Here is a 23,110-nt window from a genome sequence, read left to right as displayed (position 1 = left end):
TCTACTTAAAAAAGTACCTTTAACATTTTATGTAATATGGTTTGATGGTGATGAATTCCTTCAGTAATTTCTTGTCTGGAAAACTCTTTATCTGTCCTTTGATTCTAAGTGATAGCTTTGCTGGGTAGAGTAATCTTGGTGGTAGGCCCTTGCTTTTCATCACCTTGAATATTTCTTGCCAATCCCTTCTGGCCTGCAAAGTTTCTGTTGAGAAATCAGCTGGTGGTCATACGGGAACTCCCTTGTAAGTAACTAAGTACTTTTCTCTTGCTGTTTTTAAGATTCTTTCCTTGTTTTTAACCTTTGGTATTTTAATTATGATTGTCTTGGTGTAGGCCATCTTAGGTTCCTCTTGTTTGGGATGCTCTGTGATTCCTAGACTTGTATGTCTATTTTCTTCACCAGCTTAGAGAAGTTTCTGTCATTTTTTAAAATTGGTTTTCAGTCCTTCCCTCCTAGTGCCTCTGTTATATGAATGTTGGTACTCTTTATGTTGTCCCAGACTATCCTCATTAAAAATGTTTTGTTTTCAAACTGTGGTATATTTACACAATGGAATACCACATGGTCATAAAAAAGAAGAAAATATTACCTTTTTTGTCAGTGTGGCAGGACCTAGTGTTTATTATACTAAATGAAATAAGCCAGGCAGAGAAAGACAAATACCATATGATCTCACTTATATGTGAAAGCTAATGAACAGAGCAAACTGAGGAACAAAATAGAAACAGAGGTAGGGTCACAGGGAACAGATAGACAGCTGTCAGAGGGAAGGGAGAAGAGGGGACTTGATCAAAGAAGGTGAAGGGATTACCCAAAATTATATATACACAATGCATTTATACAGACAACAAGGTAGCAATAACAAGAGAGAAAGGGGAGGTGGAGGTAGAGGAGGGGGGAGAGGGGAAATGGAGGTGGTAAGAAACTTTGTATGGGGCATTGGGGGGTACAATGCATTGTCTAGAGCAGGGGTCCCCAAACTACGGCCCGTGGGCCGCATGCAGCCCCCTGAGGCCATTTATCCGGCCCCCACCACACTTCCAGAAGAGGCATCTCTTTCATTGGTGGTCAGTGAAAGGAGCATAGTTCCCATTGAAATACTGGTCAGTTTGTTGATTTAAATTTACTTATTCTTTATTTTAAATATTGTATTTGTTCCCGTTTTGTTTTTTTACTTTAAAATAAGATATGTGCAGTGTGCATAGGGATTTGTTCATAGTTTTTTTTATCGTCTGGCCCTCCAACGGTCTGAGGGACAGTGAACTGGCCCCCTGTGTAAAAAGTTTGGGAACCCCTGGTCTAGAGGGTGTTATATTGAATGGGACACTTGAAGCTATGTCAAAATAATATTAAAAATAAGAAATATTAAAATGTTTTTAAATTTCAAAAATAAAAGTAGAAAAAGGAAAGAAAAATATTCAATTACAGTTGATATAGTGTTATATAAGTTTCAGGTATAGAATTAGACATTTATATAATTTATGAAGTCATCACCCCAATAAATTGAGTACCCATTTTTTAATTCTTTTTTTTATTTACTATTCCAACTGAGTGTTTTCTACTACCTTGTCTTCCAGATTGTTAATTCAATTCTCTGCTCCATAGAATCAGCTGTTGATTTCTTCTAATGTAGTCCTCATTTCAATGAATATATTCTCATTTCTGACTGGTTCTTTTTTATGCTTTCTATCCCTTTGTTGAGCTTCTCACTGAGTTCATCTATTCTTTCCCTGTTCATTGAGCATTCTTATAACCAGTGTTTTGAACTCTGCATCTAGTAGATTGATGTCTCTATTTTGTTTAGATCTTTTTCTGGAATTTTGTCCTGTTCTTTCATTTGGGACATGTTTCTTTGTCTCCTCATTTTGGTTGACACCCTGTGTTTGTTTCTATGTATTAGATTTATCTGCTACATCTCCCAGACTTGGTGGGATGGCCTTATGTAGTAGGAGTCCTATAAGGCCCAGTGGTCATTCTTCTTGTTCACCTGAGGAAAGTGTTTCAAGAGTATCCCTTGGTGAGTTGTGTGTGCCCTTCTATTATAGTTAAGCCTTGATTGCTCTTGGTGTGTCAGTGGCTAGGATTATCCTCAGGCTGATTGGCTGTGAAGTCTAGCTGTGACAACAGCAGACAAGCTATTATACAGGGACTGACACCATGGAGTCAGAGTCACTTTAGCAGGGTTCTGGTGCCAGCTGATTCTGCCCATCACGTGTGTCATTTGTGGAGCTAGTTGGGTGGTGCTCTTGTGTGGTCTAAAGCCAGCCATTAGTTGTATTGGTTTTGAAGCCTTTTAGTAGGGAGTCTGGTACAGGTCTATGTTAGCCACCATTTGTGCCCAGTGAGGGCCCCCTGATGGGAGATACAAAGTGATCTGCAGTGGCTGCTGCCTGTGCTGGGCTTGGGGGTTCTTGTGAGAAGATATGTCATGAACCAAAATTGGCTGCTGCTAGCACCTCTTTTGGAACCCTTCTTTGGGCACCACAGTGTGATCTGATGCCAGACTCCCTTGTGCTGGGATTATGGCCTTTTAGTTGAAGTGATATTTCAAGCCAACTCTGAGTTAATATATTCCTATGCCAGGTTGGGGTTCACCTGATAGGAGTTACAATACTGGTTGAGACCAGTTGCCACTTGTGCTGGGCTTGGGGCCACTTAGCAAAAGATTCAGGGCATTCCAGAGCCAGTCGCTGCTTGTTTAGGATTTTGGAACTTTGAGAGATTTTAGGAAAATCTACAGCATAAGTTGAGGCAGTACCCTTGTGTGGAAAAGATGCTGGTAACAGCTTGGGCTAGGCCAGGAGTTGGGTGGGAGATGTCTTAGGGAACCTCCAGGACAGGGTGAATGGTATAGGCAACCATCTGTGCTGGCTGGCTGGGTGGACAGGGGCTCAACAAAAGAAAAATGACAGTTGCCATCACTTTTATCCCCAGAGATAGCTGCCCTGAGCCCTGCACTCCATCCCTCACTCTAGTCAATTTGGTTCCATCCCATATGTCCCTAGTACTTTTTGAGCTGCCCCCCCAATGCTAGCCCAGAACAAGTGAATCTGTGAGTGTGCGAGTCCATTTCAGACCCCTCGGGAACCCCCGAGACTCCAACAAACCTCCATTTCACTTGGACACAATCCCTGCTGGTTTCACAGACAGATGTTATGGGGACTCCTTTTCCTGACACTGGTGCCCCAGGCTGGGGAGCCCAGTATGGGGCTAGGACCTTGCAAGGGGACCACTGCAGCCATGATATCCTCCTGATTCTTAATCACCACACCAGGGGCAGGAGTCTGCTGTTTTCATATCTTCACCCCTTCTTAACAGTCTCAATTTGATTTCCTCTTAAAATCCTTAGTAATAAGACTTCCGTTCAACTATTCTTCCAGCGGATCTCCGTGACAGTTGTTCTGTAATTTAGCTATAGTTTTGATGTTGTGGTGGGAGAGGCAAGCACAGCATTTACCTGCTGTGCCCCATCAACTGGCAGTCCTCTGAATTTTATTTTCAAAATTTGTTCTGCATATATTGAAATGATTATATGCTTGTTTTCCCATTTTTTTAAAGTAGTAAATTCCACTAAATTATTCTGAACCATGAAACTAATCTTGCATTATTGGAATAAACCCTAAGTCATGTTGTATTTGCTTTTATATACCCTGGGATTTTATATGTCATTTTAAAAGAATTTTTCTGTCTATGTTTTAACTTCTTGAGATGAATACTTATTGATTTTTCTTTATCTGTTTTTTTTTCTAATATATGCACGTAAAACTTACCAAATTTCCCAGTAGGTACTGCTCTATACTAAGACATCACATTTTCATTATTTTGTAATTGTTTCAAAATATTGTATAATTTTCTCTTTGATTTTCTTTTTATCTATTGGTAATTTGGAAATATTTTGCTTTCATTTTAACCATTTAAAGATTTCCTTTTTATTTTACTGTAATTGATTTCTACTTTAATTCTACTGTGGTCAGTTAGACCAGTGGTCCCCAACCTTTTTTGGGCCACAGACCAGTTTAATGTTAGAAAATATTTTCATGGACCGGCCTTTAGGGTGGGACGGATAAATGTATCACATGACTGAGACGAGCATCAAGAGTGAGTCTTAGACGGACGTAACAGAGGAAATCTGGTCATTTTTTAAAAATAAAACATTGTTCAGACTTAAATATAAATAAAACGGAAATAATGTAAGTTATTTATTCTTTCTCTGTGGATCGGTACCAAATGGCCCACGGACCGGTACCAGTCCACATCCCAGGGTTTGGGGACCACTGAGTTAGACCACATATTCTATAATTTCATCCTTAAAATTTCTTGAGCTGTCATTCATGTCATAACATTTATATATCTTTATATTAATGAAGATTAATATAATCTTCATTAGTGATGTTAGTGATGAAGATTATTAATACCTTAAGTTTAAAATGATTAATTTCAAGAGTAATTTATGGCTGATTTCAGATACTGTTCTATTAAGTAGAAGACTAGTAAAAATGTTTACAACTACGACTCAAAGTGTTTATTCTATGAGTTAGAGCAGGTTCCTTAATCTCAGATGTTTCTTTGCTGTGGGTGGCTATCCTGTGCATTTAGCAGTATGCTTGGATTCTAACCATTAGCTGCAAGTAGCAGTCTTTCGGTCCTCAGTGTGACAGCCAAAGATGTCTCCAGACATAGCCCGGTATCCTTTGAGCGGCAAAATCAACTCCAGTTAAGAACCACTAAGATAACCTGACCAGATGGTGGCGCAGTGGATAGAATGTAGGACTGGGACACGAAGGACCCAGGTTTGAAACCCCAAGGTCACCAGCTTGATCAGGGGCTCATTCAGCTTGAATGTGAGCTCACCAGCTTGAGTGCAGGGTCGCTGGCTAGAGCATGTGATCATAGACATGACCCCATGGTCACTGGCTGACCCCAAAGGTCTCTGGCTTGAAGCCAAAGGTCGCTAACTTGAGTCCAAGGTTTCTGGCTTGAGCAAGGGGTCACTTGCTCTGTGGTACCCCCCTCCAGTCAAGGCACATATGAGAAAGCAACCAATGAACAACTAAGGAGCCGCAACAAAGAATTGATGCTTCTCATCTCTCTCCTTCCTGTCTGTCTGTCCCTATCTATTCCTCTCTCTGTCTCTATCACACACATAAAAAAAGAACCACTAAGATAGACAAAGAAACACACTTTTGTAAAACCAATGTACTTATGTAGATATAGTTTTATTGTAAAATAAACTGGCTTGTATTGTAAAAGCAAGGCTGCATGTCTGACAATACTACTCTTTCTGATTAAAGACATGTACAAGAGTACTGGACAAAGTAATAAACAAATTAAAATAAATTCTAAATAAAAATATTTTTGTTGTAATACAAAAGCTCTAGGATTCAAGATAATGTAAAAGTTCAAGAGGAATAACCATCAATATCCAATAAATAAATAAATGCTATAAAATAAGTCCCCAGAGAAAGAGAAAATGGACTTCATGGAAACCAAAGATTAAAATAAACCTAAACACACAATGCATTTCTCCAGTTCAGATTTGCCTGAAAAGCTTAGCCCTCTGAACAAACCACTCATGATAAGTTTATGAACGCATGATAAGCTTGATTGTACTAGCAGACATTTAGTTACAAGTACTATAGCAAGTTCTTAATTATTATGAAATACATCTATCATCTCTGTACTATGTCCTAAGCCCTCCTTCTAGAGGTCTGGCATTAGAAAAGAGAGTATGTGATTTCAATTCAAAATGTTGGTGAGATGATAAGAAACATAAAAATGCCCCAACAGCTGTGACACTTCAAATACAAAGGATTTTTCTGTATTTAGGCAGAAATCACAATTCAATGTGACCCTGTTTCCCACTGTACCCAAATGTGTCCCCAGAACACTTTTTTACAGAAGAACCCTGATGTTACCACCAATAGATCAGAGTGAGAAACTCTTTGTCATCTCTGCCTCCCCACATATGGCCCTTAGAGTCTTCTCTTCATATTCCACTTCCTCTCATTGATTCAATGATCTTCCAGAGAAATAGATGGGGAAGGGCCTCCGTCTGCTCACTAAAACAGCACGGACTCTGTGTGAGGTTATGTGGACCACCAGGTTGGCATGACAGGGTTTGAGAACCCTCTTCTGAACAGTGATACAGCAACTGCCACTGGGGGATAAACTGCTTTCTTAATACATATCCACTCTTCTGGTTGGAGACTAAAACATTTTTCCACATTCCAAACATAACACACTTATTAATGTGAGTTGTGAGTGTCAACTGCCAACACCTGTTTGTCTTGACACAAGTAGATCGCGCAGTCCAGTAATACACAAAATCACCCTGCTTACGAATACACTAGCAGAATTTCTGCAGACCCAGAGCACCTCCCGCAGGCAGAAAGGGAATGCTGGGGAGGGACTCAGAGGAGTGTATTCAGTAGCTTCCGCTGACAGAAGGCCCACTCTGCCCGGGGCAGGAGTGGGAGGAAAGTATGAGTGAAGGAGATAGAGTGAAAACCCAATGTTTGCTCCAAATCAGCACAATCATTCAAGAATTATTTTAAAAACTGCATTCCTGTATCTTGATACTCTTTTCTATTATTTTGCTATGGATCTGTCTCCCGCTTTTTTTCCAAAAAACCCCACAAAATTACATTTTGTCACGGAAATGACACATTGATAAGAGCCCCAGAGTACTTCTTTCTTTAGAGTTGTAAGGTGAAAAACAATTCATATTATTCCAAAATAACTCCAGCAGCTCAGAGTTGAGGAAGTAATACCTAAATGATGGTGGAAAATAAACGACAGTTGTGAACTTTTTAATGGGGAGTTTTCAGCCTGAGCTCAAGTTATAAATATTAGCTGACGTTCCACGGGGCTTCATTGCATTCCTCCAGTGCAATTTGTTTAGTGCTTCAAGATATGAGACAGCCATATATTTTACCCTCCCTGCTAGTAGCCAATTTGCAAGAAAGCAAGTAATACAAAAATGGCTATTTACTCTGTTACAAGTGGTATAGTCCATTATCACTCTTCACTGATGCCGCTACAAGGATAGCAAATCAATAATCAGTTCTCATTCCCTAACTCAGTAAACCATCTGCTTCCGTGGTTGTAAACCATGCTAGGTTTGGAAGCAACTTTCACTGCTTTGCTAGAAGCTGATTCATTTGAGAAGACCACAGGCATCACCGCAGGAAAATTATTTCTTAATTACCTTTCTCCCAAACTTAAACAAGTGCTAGAGAATGTTTTTGCAATAGCCGAAACCACAATTATAACACATGAAAATATATCTGCAAAGAGAAAGACTACGTCTAAACTGTCCAATTATGTAGTCCATCTTGCGCTGCTTTTTCTGAAGTAACGCTGCTCAGGTAAGCACGGTCTCTGCATGACAAACCTCAGACAATCTACCCCAGCCTGTGGGAGGCCGCTTCACTGAGATCAAGTGCATACAGTCCTGAAAACTGAGATGGAAATTGATGGATACATTACAGGCATCCAAGCCCAAGCATGTGAAATAATTTCTTTGTTTTATAGAACTCAGTGTAATTAGTGACACTACGCCTCCATTCTGCCTGATCCAGAAAATGTCAACCAGTAACTTCCAAGGAGATTCACAACAGTTCTGTTTAGTTAGGTAATTCATTTTTTTTTTTTTTTTTTTTGTATTTTTCTGAAGCTGGAAACGGGGAGAGACAGACAGACTCCCACATGCGCCCGACCGGGATCCACCCGGCACGCCCATCAGGGGCGATGCTCTGCCTACCAGGGGGCGATGCTCTGCCCCTCCGGGGCGTCGCTCTGCCGCGACCAGAGCCACTCTAGCGCCTGGGGCAGAGGCTAAGGAGCCATCCCCAGCGCCCGGGCCATCTTTGCTCCAATGGAGCCTTGGCTGCGAGAGGGGAAGAGAGAGACAGAGAGGAAGGAGGGGGTGGGAGGTGAAGAAGCAAATGGGCGCTTCTCCTATGTGCCCAGGCCGGGAATCGAACCCGGGTCCCCCACACGCCAGGCCGACGCTCTACCGCTGAGCCAACCGGCCAGGGCCTAATTCATATTTTAAATTCTGTCCCTGCCTCTCCCCGAACCCAATCTTCCCCATCCTCTTGCCAGGGTTCAATACTGAGTTTGGAAGGAACAAACACAAATGTTGGGGGAGGTCCTCACTTCCAGTCTTGTCTGTTCTGTTGAGGCTAGCCTCTTCTGCGATGCTGCTCACCCCTTCTTGTTTTAGGTATGTCCCTTTCTGTCATGTAGGCAATGCACAAAAATGGAGACACAGAGGCACACAGATGAGCCAACCTTGTGATTTCTTATCAATTCCTTCTTCTGTGTCAGGCTCTCCGTCTGGTCCATAGGGTTCCTCTTTCAGGTAACTTCTGTGTCCCTTTCCATAGGCAGGCGACAGAATCAGTTGCTGTTTTGTGTTACTTTGGAACCAGAGCAGAGCTCACATTCATACTGCCATTACCATCCATGGCAGTCACCTCTGCTCTGTTGCTTTCACATTAGTGTGGCACGGGGGGCTTTGGCAAATCCTCTGAATTCACATTCCAGACACGACCAAGGAAGCACAGGCCTTTGCACTGAGGTTTTAATAATTTAGAATATTTATTCTATTTCCTACACTTACAATCTTTATGCAATAGCTAACCTTCTATTTCATTGCATGAAAGGGTAGGAGAGACACCTGCTAAGTAGAGAGTGTGAGAAACAATGGGCTATTTAATTCTTAGACTCCTGACCCAACAGAATTAAGCTTTAATTGGTCATTTCTATATGACATCTCAGAACAAGGAATAGTCCTGTCTTAAAGCCTTTATTGTACTCAACCAGCCCCAAGTAGGTGTTATTTCAATGGTGTCCTGTATCATAGTGTAACCGTTTTAAAGGCGAGGCTGCGTCTTTTCTTTAATTTTCGGGAGGGGTGAGATACCATATTTATTTAAAATAAAAATTGTATACCGCAAAGGTAATATATAAATGTACAGTTTAGTGAATGATTGTAAAATTAACACTTCTAAAGCAACCCCAGTCAAGGTTAGAATGATGCAAGCATGCCAGCACACCAGAAATCCTGATGTTCCCCTCTGACCCCTTCCTGACTACAAATACCTTCCTCACTTTATATACTTACTATCTTGATTTTTAAGAAAATTTCATTTAATTAAAATACATATTCACATATATAGTAATTTTAGTGTTGCATATTTTGAACTTTGTGTAAATGGAATCAATCTGTATGTTTTATTTTGTATCTCCTTTCTTTTGTTCAAATTTATGTCCTTAAGATGAACTATGTTGTTTTGTACAGCTACATTCACTTATTTATGTCAATGTATAGAATTTATTTATTTATTTATTTATTTATTTATTTATTTATTTATTTATTTTTTGTATTTCTCTGAAGCTAGAAACTGGGAGGCAGTCAGACAGACTCCCGCATGCGCCCGACCGGGATCCACCCGGCACGCCTACCAGGGGGCGATGCTCTGCCCATGGGGCGGGGGCCATCGCTCTGTCATGACCAGAGCCACTCTAGCGCCTGGGGCAGAGGCCAAGGAGCCAGCGCCAGGGCCATCTTTTGCTCCAATGGAGCCTCGGCTGTGGGAGGGGAAGAGAGAGACAGAGAGGAAGGAGAAGGGGAGGAGTGAAGAAGCAGATGGCTGCCTCTCCTGTGTGCCCTGGCCGGGAATCGAACTCAGGACTTCCGCACGCCAGGCCGATGCTCTACCACTGAGCCAACCGGCCAGGGCCCAGAATTTATTTTATACAAACATATCACACTGTTTTTATCCACACTAGTGTTTGATAAACTTTCAATGCATTTCCAGTTGAGAGTATTTTGAACAATGTTGCTATGAATATTCTTATACATGTATTCTGGTTCACATAAGCACAAGTTTGGGTATCTAATACTGAAATTCCTGAGTCATACAATATACAGATCATTAACCAATAAATGATAATACCAAATAAAGTTGTAAAAATTTAGACGTCCAACAATAGTATATGATTGCTTCCATAACCCTAAACATCTCTTGGTATTTGTTAGGGTTTTAAATGTTTTCAATCTAATAGGAGTATAGTTATCACTCTTGTGACTTTCAATTGCAATTTCCTGACAATTAATTAGACTGAGCTTCCTTTTATAGGCTCTTATTTTAATGTTTGGTGAAATCCTTATTTTAGCTTATTGCTAATTTTTCTTTTGGGTTTCTATCTTTTTCTAAGTGGGTTATAAAATGTCTTTATAAATTTTGAATTCAGACCCTTTTGTTGAACACTCTTGTTGCAAATATCTCCTATCTTACTTGCCTTTTCACACTGTTATAGTGTCTTATGATAAAGAAAAATTTCGGTTTTACTATGGCCAAGTGTATTTATTTTCTTCCTTATGCTTAGTACTTTTCTAGCTTGTCTCCCAAGATTGTGAAATCATCTCATGCTCACATTTGGATCTTAGATCTTTCTGGAATTTGTTTTTAGTGTAAGATGTAAAGTAGTGAATCAACTTGATTTTTTAAAATATGAATACCCAATTCCTTCATAACTGTTTACTGAAAAGTCTATCTCTTTCCTATTGTCAGCAATGCCACCTTTGTGGGAATTGGAATCCATCTATTTCTGGACTTGTTATTTTCTTCTATTGATTTATTTGTCAATATCACACTGTCTTAATTACTATTGCTTTATAACAATGACATTTGATAGAATAAGGCTTTTACCTTATTATTTTCTTCAGGTTCAACTTGACTATTACTGCTCATTAAATAGCTATAAAAATGTTAGAATTATCTTGCCAATATACTTAAACATTTGTTGTGGTTTTAATTGGGATAATACTGATTCTTTATATCAATTAAGGCATAACTTTAAAATATTGACTTCATATTTCTGAACATAGTATAGCTCTCACTTTGTGTTTCTTTATTTTTTAATAAATTTTTGTTATTACCCTCTTATAGGAATTTTACAACTTTTTTTAGACTTACTACTCGATAGTTCATAAATTTTGATGGTGCTATTAGTTGTATTTGGGGTTTTTTTTAACCTATTTGTGGCTAGAATGTAGTGTTAAAACTTATTTCTCTATCTTGATTTCAAAACCAACAACTTTGCAAAACTTTCTTGTTTAATAATTTAAGCTATTTTAAAATTTTTACTTAATAATTTATAACAATGTCTTTGTTTTGCTTCTTTTAACACTGGGGAACAAAATTTTTGTTGCATCCACAAAAACACTTGTTCTTACCCAATTCGAGTGTGGTGATCTCAAATCTGACATTAGTTTTTCTCTGTAAGCTACAGGTTTTTTGCAATTTAAGATTTTAGGTTTTCATCTTATTGTAAAATTTTGAACAGGCCATATATTTATTCAGATGAAAAGGCAGAACATCTGAATCTCAGGTGGGTGGCATGGACCCATATGTGCAATGGCCTCACAGCTCCTGGCAGCCAATTAAAATTTAGTTTAACATATGAAGTAGAATGTGTTCTTGGGCATCATCTTTGTGAAAACATAATAATTTATATAATGCAGTAAATACACTAATACACTAAAAGATATGATTGCATCAGCATTTGTCTACAATTTTGAAATAGAACATATTAAAACACTTATTTTAATCATAAAATTTGTGCAAAACTTATTTAAATTCTACTCAGTCAAAAATTGCGTTTGTAGCGCTTGCATTAGTGTACTTGTTGAGAACAATCTCATTTGATGCTCCAGCAGTAGTCTACTCATCACTAACAGCTCCAAGATTTTCGGGAAACTTATCAAGGTGACTGTTCAGGAAGTGAATCTTTTCTTTTTTTTTAATAAATAAATTTTTATTTTAATGGGGTGACATCAATAAATCAGGGTACATATATTCAAAGAAAACATTTCCAGGTTATCTTGTCATTTAGTTCTGTTGCATACCCATTACCCAAAGAGAGATCGTCCTCCATCACCCTCTATCCAGTTTTCTTTGTACCCCTCCCCCTCCTCCCTTCTCCCTCCTTCCCTCCCCCCACCCCCCGTAATCACCACACTCCTGTCCATGTCTCTTAGTCTCTCTTTTATGTCCCGCCAATGTATGGAATCCTGCAGTTCTTGTTTTTTTCTGATTCACCTATTTCACTCTGCATAATGTTGTCCAGATTCCACCATTCTGCTGTAAGTGATCCGATGTCATCATTTCTTCTAGCTGAATAGTATACCATGGTGTATATGTGCCCCATCTTCTTTATCCAGTCTTCTATTTTTTTTACAGTGATTAAAAACCTTTAAGCAAACTCTTGGCCAATACAGCAAGAATCCATAAAAGAGTAGTGTCCTTAACATGTTCACCAAGTCCAAGTTGGCCCCATCACCATGCCAAATCCCTGAGAAATGCAACCCAACCACAGTTCAGTCTGTTAGGAGCTGTCACAGGGAGCAGGAGTCCAGGAAAAGTCCACATCTAGGAAAAGTCCGCATGGCACTGGAATTGTTGTCACCATTCTATACCTTGCAGCTCATGTCCAAGTCCCAGTGACCGCTGCTTCTAGCTGGTAATGATTCAGGTAGACTGGAAAAGCCATTTGCAGCATGTGTGGATATGGAGCTTCTGTTCTCCTCTGCCTGGAGAGATGAGACCAGGTTGCTTTTCCCTGGAGCTCTGTGACTGTGGCATGGTAAAGAGAATCTTGGGATACACTAAGCTGGGTGGCAAAGGTAGATTCATAATAGAAGTTAGCAAAAGGGGGAAAGAGAGCTCTAAATTAGGGGTAGGTCCCAGCCTGAAATATGAGTGGGGCATTGAGGTAGGAGGGATAAAGGAAACACTATATATTAAGCAAAGCAGCAGAAAATAGGACTATCAACACCCACAACAGAGATCTTTGAGGGAAGAATAAAAAACCTGACTATTCAGGCAAAACATAGTTATGTGGCCCTTGTGCAAATAAGATCAGTTTACCTGCTTCTTGGAAGAAATACCCTAGGCTCATCCACAGTGTCGTAGATGGGGCCAATGGCCCTGGGCACCTTCAGCCTTCAGTGGCAAACACCAGCTTTCTGGGCAAGGTTAGGTCATAGGTGGCTGGAGCAGGGCTGGAAGAGACTGAACCCTCCCTTAGAGGAATGAGGGGGAAGCCTACCTTCCAGTGTCCCTGTTTCCTCACAGCAGAGGCATGTAAGCCTGGCAGGCTTTAGCTCAATGACCTTCCTTTCCACTATTGAAGCAGGACCCAGATGGCATCCTATGAGACCCCTTTGGGGCGTTGGAGCCTTTAAGGGTGTATCCTAAAAGCTGGTAGTTCCCCTGATCTCTATTGGGCTTTAGGAAGTGAATCTTAACGCTCATGTTACATCCAATGACGCAGAAAACCAACAGCATTCTTTGAACCAGAAGTTCATAGTTTTCTGCTTTCTTGTTGCCAGGGAAGTTCTTTGTAACTGCCACAAAAGACTGCCATGCTGCTTTCTCCTCCTTATTCATCTTCCTGGCAAATTCTTTGTCATGTATGAGGGTTTGAATTTGAGGTCAATCAAATACACCTGCTTTTATCTTCTTGAAAGACAAGGCAGGAAAAGCAGAAATAATATGTTGAAAGCATTCACTTTCTCTCTTCAAAGCCTGAACAAATTGCTACATTAAGCCAAGTTTGATATGATGTGGGGGAAAAATGATCCTGTCTTGATTAACTACAGGTTCATTCACAATATTTTGCATCCCTACTTCCAGAGCTTCACATTTTGGGCACTACTTCTGTGTCCAGTGTTTCTCCTGTGTTTGGCTGTCCCACAAACACAGAAAGCAAGGATACTTCGTAAAACCTTTCTGTTGTCCTAGCAGCAAATTTACCATTTTAAGATCCACACAAATGATCCAGTTATGTTCCTCATACTTCAGAAAGTCAAAGATAATTTTTATGTCATTATAATCTTCTCTCAGATGAGTTGAATAACCAATTGGAACTGCTGCATAAACATTACCATTGTGTAGGGAAACACATTTTAGACTCTTTAGAGCTGTCAAGAAATAGCCTCCATTCTGTTGGACTGTAAGTGGTAACACCTAGCTGGCTGTGAAGACTACTGATATCATGACAGTAAACAAAGTGTTTGTCTTCGGAAACAAAGTCCACAAAAATTTGTTCACGCTTCCTGAAATGGGATCTTTAGCTGACCCATGAAGTACATTCTTTTCTTGAAGCTTGGAAGCTAATAACACAGCTGCTTTCTTTGATAGGCCCAAATCTCTTACCAAGTCATTCAATTCAGGTTGGCTAAACTGCTGAGGGGGTAATCCCTGCTTGGCAACAGAAGAAGACCCTTCAGATTCTACAACCATTTCCTCATGCATCTTATCAAAATACACTTGATCACCATGTTCACTTTCTTTGTCCTTAGAAGAAATAAAGCAATTGAAAACTGGAACTGGGAGTGTCTCAGAGTGTGGGATAGGTCATATTGCTAAAAGAATATTAGGATATGAAATTATATGCCTTTTTTTCTTGCCAATGCCCTTTGTATGGATCAGACAGAAATAATAGTCCCTGCTGTGCTCCTTAGGTTCACGTCAAACCATGGAAATACCAAAAGGCGTTCCTTTGCGTTTTCCTTTTGTCTAGTCACAAAGCATTTCCTCACAATTATGACACATAATATGAGGAGCCCAATTCTTGTCTTGATCGCCAAGGGGAACTTGAAAATAGGCAATATATGCATGTGTCACAAATGATAAAATATTGCGCCTTTGACATTGAAGTGTGTAACAGCCACATATATAACAGAAGGTGGCAGGACTATTCTTACATTTACGCCTACTCAAAGAAGCCATGATTCAATCTTAAAATAAGAGGGCGTTTTTATCAGATAATAATTTTTTACATTTAAAAACAAATATAATACAATTATGTAAAAGTGATGTTTGTAAAACATTAATTGCCTTGTGGTTATGTTCAATCCAAGAGTCGTTGCCCTTTAACTCTAATTTAAAAACTAATGCATGCCATTAACTGTAACAAAAAGAAGTTACAATTGCATAAAAACTAGAGCATGCACCAGAAAACGGAATTCAGATTTGGAATCAGCAATGCAGAAATATATAGAAACAGTTCTACAACTTCATGCAACAGAAAATAAAAAAAATTGTTCCCCACTGATTCATCTATAGATTTTTAAAAATTTCCACGAATACAATCATATCAATTAAAATAATGATATTAATTTTAAACATGTTCTTTTCTAACTCATATTTTAAGTAATATTTCTTCCTAGTTTAGGGCTAAGACTTCAGATATAAAGGTAAACAGAACTGGATATGTTGGATATCATTGTCATTTTCCAGGTCGCAAAGGGAAAATTTTTAATATTTTATCATTTCTAGATACACTTTGTCAGATCAGTGAAATTCCCTTTTACTCTGAGTTTCACACTTTCTTTTGACAAAAGTGGATCTTGAATACTATCAAGAAATTTTCTGTCTCTATTGAGATATAGTTTTCCCTTTATTCTTTAAATATGATGAATTATACAATTTCTTTGTGCTATAGTTAAATCAGTTTTCATTCCTGAGATATTAATCTTGGATAGCATGTATTATTACTTTCACATATTTCTGAACTTAGTATTCTAATATTGTGCTTAGGATTGGAACAAGTGACTTATGAAAACTCAGTTTTCCCTCTTGTGAGTCTTTCCTCATGAGTGTCCTTCACTGCTCACAAAGAACACTTCACTTCCGAGACTTCTGGTGGCCAAATATGTGGAGGTTGTTTTCCACAGCAAGCCATTCTATGTGACACCAGCTGAGTGTCATGCTATTTAACTCAATTCTGACACTATCTTCCTGGAGACAATATGAGATCCCAAAGGTTAAGGTCTCAGTTCCACACAACTGCTTCTACCCCGCTTGAATGCCAATTTTAAGGAGCTCATCCCCAGGTTACCCATAACTTCTCTCTGATTTGGCTGCAAATCAGAGGTTCCCACAACTGACCCCCTCCGCAGTTTAATTAATTTGCTAGAGTGGCTCACAGAACTCAGTAAAGCACATTTACCAGTTTTATTAAAAGGTATAATGAAGGATACAGATAAACAGCCAGATAAAGATATATATAGGGCAAGGTTAGGGGGTGTCCCAAGGAGCGAAGCTTCTGCCCGCTTGGAGTTGGGATGCTTCCCCCTCCCGGTGTGGATGTGTTCAGTAGCCTGGAGGCCCTTCACCCCACCGCTGTTGAGATTTCATGGAGGTTTTCTCACATCTGCATGATCCATTTCCAGCCGCTGCTCTCTCTGGAGATTTGCTGATGATGAAGGGGGACTGCTGAAAATCCAAACTTGTAATCATGGCTTCATTTTTCTAGTGACCAGCCTCCATCCAGGAGCCATCTACGAACCCACCCACAGTCATCTTATTAGAAGAAAAAAATGCTCTTAACACTTAAGAATGTATAAGGGTTTTAAGAGTCTTGTATCAGAGTTGGTACGCAAACTTAGGGTTCCCTGGATGAAATCCGAAACTGGCCCCATACATGGTGGGCAAAGAGAAAGAAGCAGACCTTTCCAGATTGGTAGTGGCAGGTTCAATAAACAAGGGAAACTTGACTTGGTTGGCTGCAGGACAAATAGATCTCCACAGCTTCCTACTAGAATCTTAAGTTTATATTGAGGCCTTAATGGGGTTCAGTTCTTGAAACTATTTCGCATGTGAGAATGGTGGGCACAACATATGTTCTAAGATCAGGGGAAGGGATGAGGAGCCTCTGATTGCCCAGGTCCAGCTTGGGTCAACCCAAGGTAACATACTCTTGATGACCTCCTCTACCAATCAGGGGCAGGGCCAAAGGCCAAATACACTGCTCACAAAAATTAGGGTATCAGGGACCATGCAGATACTCCAGTACCTTCAGCCTTTTGCATAGTGCATTTTCACCAATGAACTAAAAGTTGGTTTTGCATCTCATTTGCATAGTCAAACAACTTTCTTTGACCTGTTACATGCTTCTCTGATGTTCCTGTTTAATAATAATTTTAAAAATGGCTCTTCTTTTTATTACTTCATATTCATTTTGAAATATCCCCTAACTTTTCTGAGTAGTATATTAGAACAAGAGATGCTCCTATTACTCTTATTAGTAAATGACAAGGATTTCAGGAGCTCTCTGCCCAAACCAATATATATTCTCTATCATCTCACAGTGATCTCATCCTTTTATTTTATTTTTTTAAGGTATCCTTACTGGGTTTTAATATCAAGATTATGCTAGCTTCACAACTTATTATTTTTAAGAGTGTATATATTATTAAAATTATTTCTTGATAGCTGTAGAAAATTTCCTAATGGAATGAAGTAGTCCTGGAATTAATTTTTAAAAAGTATTTGAGCATGATTTTACATTTTTAAGAGAATATAAAGTATGTAGGTTATGTCAGCTTCAATAAGAAATATTTATCAGGTCATAAGTGTTTGCATATCCTTTTCTTTTTTGGGGTCACAGCATCTCTTGTAATGTCACTTTTTTTTCTTTTCTGATAATTCTGTGCTCTCTTCTCTCCTCCCTCTCACCTTGGGGAATCTCATCAGAGGTTTGCCATTTTATTAGCCTTTTCCAAGAACTCTTGGCTGTGATGATCCTTTCTATTAAATCTTTTTTATATTTTTATTTATTTTCAGCTTAAAAATTTTTTTCTTTGTTTTAATTTACACATTTTATTTTGATACTGTGTTTCTAACTTTGAGAGAGGGTTTCTTATCTTGTAAATTTAATCTTTCTTCATTCTAATGGATATGTATGTGGATATAATTTTCCCATAAATCTTAACATGCAGTATTTTTATTTAGTTCAAAACATTTTCAAGTATGCATGATGATCCTCATTCTGATATCTATTATGATAATAAGATAGTCTTATTTTGACCCTTGTGCTATTTCAAAATAGTGTTTAATATATAAACACATAGTAGTGTTTTTGATCTTTTATTTTTTTTTATTTTTAAGAGCTAATATTTATTGAAATATCATGTGCTAAGCATTGTTACATTGTTCTAGGCATTCATGTTTTTAGTTGAATTTATTGGGGTGACACTAGCTAACAAAATTATACAGGTTTCAGGTGCCCAATTCCACAACACACCATGTGTACACTGTAGTGTGTGCTCACCACCCCAAGTCAAGTCTCCTTCCTTCGCCATTTATTCCCTCTTATACTCCTTCACTCCCCCGCCTAGCAATCGTGACACTGCTATTTGCATCCATGGGTTTTTTCCTTTTTTGTCCTTTTTTGCTCAATTCGTTCACCACCCTCACCCAGTTCCTTACCCCTGACAGTTGTCAGCCTGCTCTCTAGGAGTCTGTCTCTATTCTTCTTATTAGTGTATTTTGTTCAGTAGATTCTACATATGAGTGAAATCATATGGTACTTGTTTTTGTTTGACTGGTTTATTTCACTAAGAATAATGCTCCCCAGGTCCATCCATGCTGTCACAAAAGGTAAGATTTTCCTTTTTATTTTATGGCCCAGTAGTATTTTATTCTGTAAATGTATCACAGCTATTTTTATCCACTAATAATCTACTAATGGTCATTTGGGCCGCTTCATATCTTAACTATTTTTTTTCCCATTTTTCCTAAGTTGGAAACAGGGAGGCAGTCAGACAGACTCCCGCATGCGCCCTACCGGGATCCACCCAGCATGCCCACCAGGGGGCGATGCTCTGCCCATCTGGGGTGTTGCTCTACCGCAATCAGAGCCACCCTAGCGCCTGAGGTAGAGGCCACAGAGCCATTCTCAGCACCCGGGCAAACTGTACTCCAATGGAGCCTCGGCTGCAGGAGGGGAAGAGAGAGACAGAGAGGAAGGAGAGGGGGAGAAGTGGAGAAGCAGATGGGCACTTCTCCTGTGTGCCCTGGCCGGGAATCGAACCCAAGACTCCCGCACACCAGGCCGATGCTCCACTACTGAGCAAACTGGCCAGGGGCCATATTATAATCAATGCTGCAGTGAGCATAAGGGTGCATATATTCTTTCAGATTAGTGTTTCAGGTTTCTTTGCATACATTTTCTGAAGTGGAATCATTGAGTCATAAGGCAGTTCCATTTTTAATTTTTTGAGGTAGCAACATACTGCTTTCCACAGTGGCTGCACCAGTCTGCATTCCCACCAGCAGCGCAGGAGGGTTCCCTTTTCTTCACACACTTGCCAACACTTGTTTTTTTGGTGGGGATTCTCTAGAGAAAGAGAAGAGGAGGAAGGGGGAGAGTGAGAAAGAAGCATCAATTCGTTTCACTTAGTTGTGTCTTTTTGGGAGGGGGGAGAAAGAAAGAGTCTTTTATTTCTTGGTAAAGAAAGTTGATTTATTGATGATAGCTGTATTGATAGGTGTGAGGTGATATCTCATTGTGACTTTAATTAGCATTTCTCCGATGATTAGTGAAAATAAGCATATTTTCATATGTCTATTGACCATCTGCATGTCCTCTTTGGACATTCAGGTCCTTTGCTCATTTTTTAATTGGCTTGGTTTTATGGTCTTGCTGATGTTTTGGTGTTGAGTTGTGTAAGTTCTTTATAAATTTTGGATATTAATATCTTTTTAGATGAGTCTTTTGTGAATACATTCTCCCATTCAGTGGGTTGTCTTTTTATTTTGTTAATGGTTTCCTTTACTGTGCAAAAACTTTTTAGTTTGATGTAGTCCGATTTGTTTATCTTTGTTTGTTTTTCTTCTCTTACCTAAGGAAATATATCAGAAAAATATCGCTATGAGAAATGTCTGAAATTTTACTGCCTATGTTTTCTTCTAGGATTTTTATGGTTTTGAGTGTATTAATTAAGTCTTTTATACATTTTGAGTTTATTCTTGTGTATGGTATAAGAAGATGGTTTAGTTTCATTTTTTGCATATATCTATCTGATTTTCCCAACACCATTTATTAAATAGACTATCTTCATTCCATTGTATGTTTTTGCCTTTGTCAAACATTAATTGACTATCAAGGTGTGGGTTTATTTCTGGGCTCTCTAGTTTGTTCCATTGATCTATATGTCTGTTTTTATGCCAGTACCATGATGTTTTGATTACTATGGACTTGTAGTATAGTTTGATATCAGGTAATGTGGTTCTTCCAACTTTGTCTTCTTTCTGAAGATTGCTATGGCTCTTTAGGGTCTTTTGTTATCCCATATAAATTTTTGGAATATTTGTTCTAGTTCTGTAAAATATGCTTTGGTATTTTTTATTATTATTATTACTCATTTTAGAGAGAAGTGAGAGAGAGAGAAAGAAGTGGGAGGAGCAGGAAGCATCAACTCCCATATGTGCCTTGACCAGGCAAGCCCAGGGTTTCAAACTGGCGATTTCAGCATTCCAGGTCAATGCTTTAGTCACTGTGCCACTACAGGTCAGGCACACTTTGATATCTTGATAGAAATTGTATTGAATCTTCAAATTGCTTTGGGTAGTATGGACATTTTAATAATGTTAATGTTTCCTATCCATAAACATGTTATATGCTTCCATTTATTTGTGTCCTCTCTAATTTCTTTTTTTAGTATCTTGCAATTTTCTGAGTACAAGTCTTTTACATCCTTGGGGGATAGACAAGCAAGAAGAATGAAAAAGGAAAGAAAGAAAATTGAAAAAGGAAAGATTGAGTTATAAACTGAACACTGAATAGACACTAGAATCTCCATCTTTTTTTTTTTTTACTTTATTATTTTTTTTAATTTTTAAAGACTTTATTCATTTTAGAGAGGAGAGAAAGAGAGAGAGAGAGAAGAGAGGAGCAAGAAGCATCAACTCTCATATGTGCCTTCACCAGGCAAGCCCAGGGTTTTGAACCAGTGACCTCAGCATTCCAGGTTGATGCTTTATCCACTGCCAGCACAGGTCAGGCCTAGAATCTCCATTCTTAATGTTCCTTTTGTGTGGAAGCACCTGGCTTCTTCTGCCCATTTACCTGTTAACTCCCAAAACGAAAGGATTTACTGATATGATTAATTAGTTAAGGAAGAAAATGAAAGTTCAGCCCTTCCTTCCTCCTTCATTGTGGCCTGGTCTCCCTGAAGACAATGGACATTCTACCCTGCTCCTCATGCATTAAATTTCACAAGGGCAAGCTCTACATGCATGGGAGATTTGTTACTGTCCAATGCTAGGTGAAAAAATCTATTTAATTCTGGGAATCAATTTAACAGAGCCTATAATAACTATGCACCCAAGTCATAGTCTCCAAACAATTCTATCTGTAATGATCTAACTTTTTTTTTTGATTCCTCTGCTTTATTTCTTTGCTTTTTGTTCAATTGCTTCTAAATTCAGACAGGAACAGGAGCATCCATTTATCAGGACTATTTTTACTGATGGGCATTATCAGTAGTACTAAGATATCTCTTTCAAGCAAGACTTTCACAATGACAGAAGCTATGGATAAAACAAAACCAGGAGGAGAACGCTGAGGGAGGACGGAAAATAGGTTTCAGTTTCAGAAATTCAGCCAATTTTCTATGTAAGCTTTTTCTCATTTCATTATTCTGTCAAATGTCCTCAAGCTGTCTACACAGGTGAAATGAGATGTAGGGATGCAGCAAATGCTCAACAAATTTAGACATAAAGAAAAACAAATGCTACACTAAGGATATAACAGAGATTTACTGGAATAAATCACTGTTCATGTTTGAGGTCTAAGTTATCCTCTCAAATAGCCTACATTCTTAAATGTGGTATCCTTTATAGAGGCTTCTGACCAACTGAATTGGAGAAGACTCTAGCAAACTCAGAGCCATTCAAAACATCCCAATCTATAGCAATTTGGATGAACACAACTAGAAATGAAAGTTTCTGAAAGTAAAATTAGAAAGGATAGCATCTAGTCATGGTCCAGGATAATGCAATGCTAATAAGGAAGTTTGATCAGAGGACTGTTTTGTATATATTTTTTTGAATCAGAACCTTTAGTGGTAGCAACACTACCAGTGACAATCAAAAGTGTAATGGTATCCAAATACTAAATTTTGAGGGAGAGGAAAATAAAGCCCTTTAATGCATCTTGTCTCAGACATTCTGGGGTCTCTTATTCACTGCAGAAGGGAATGACTGTAAGAAGATAGTTGACTCCATGTCTAAATACTTCAACATACCATCTATTCTCCTATAGCATGTTCTTTTACCTCTCATTCATTCACCATATTTTTCTTATCAAATATATGCCCATGTGAAATTCTGCAGGAATTGTCTTTTTTTTTTTTCAAAATGACAAAAATATAAATCAGTTTTACAATGAATAGTTGCCTACTTTAGAAGTTATTGGGGGCAAAATGCATAAAGAAGTTAATGACATAATATATCAAACTGTGGCATTGAAAGTGAGACCTAACTTCCTTAGGTCATTAAATTGCAACAAAGGTACCATTTCCTTATCTCTTTCTAACTATATCAATGCCATGTGTAACTGGCTGCCATCCAGGGGAAAGGTGATCTGGTTCTTTTCAAGAGTGCACATATTCGTATTCTGTCACCAACCATATCTTTTGAAAATAGATGCTTGACTTTTACCATTAATGGCCAAACAATATGTTCGGTTTGACTGTTTAAATGGGCTCCTCGGGCAAACTGCCCAACAGCCATTTGCTGATTTGTTCTCACATTCCTCTCCAGTCCTTACCTTGTTCTATTACATTTTCCAAACTTCCTCTTCTCTTTGACTTAGAATAAAAAGGAGGAACCAGCAAGAGACTAGAAGGGAGGAGGAGGGGGGAAGCCAGGGTGTTTTTCATGTCTCTCTGCCTTGAACAATGTCCCTAATGGTGCCTGTGTTTTTTCTGTGACTCGCATTCTTCCCAGGCAAGCTTGCTTTCTGTGGTCCCTATCCAATAGGGCTGCCTTCCCTTGTTTCTAGCTTCTGCTAGTTAGCCCTGCTTCATGGCCACCAGGACCTTGCTTGAAAGCTGAACTTTCTCCATTTTAAACTAGATTATTAAATGATCTTCCCTGCTCAGTGTCTAATTGTTCCGAATATTGACACACAAGATCATCCAAAACTTGGCTTCTGCTTTTCTCTTCGAAAGTCCTTCTTACCAGTTTCTTCTCTGTCCTATTTGACCATTATATCGCTGCAGTATGGAACTACCTATAGA

The sequence above is a fragment of the Saccopteryx bilineata genome, chromosome 1, assembly GCF_036850765.1.
Source record: "Saccopteryx bilineata isolate mSacBil1 chromosome 1, mSacBil1_pri_phased_curated, whole genome shotgun sequence".
Classification (NCBI taxonomy): domain Eukaryota; kingdom Metazoa; phylum Chordata; class Mammalia; order Chiroptera; family Emballonuridae; genus Saccopteryx; species Saccopteryx bilineata.
Note: the sequence above shows the minus strand (reverse complement) of the source record.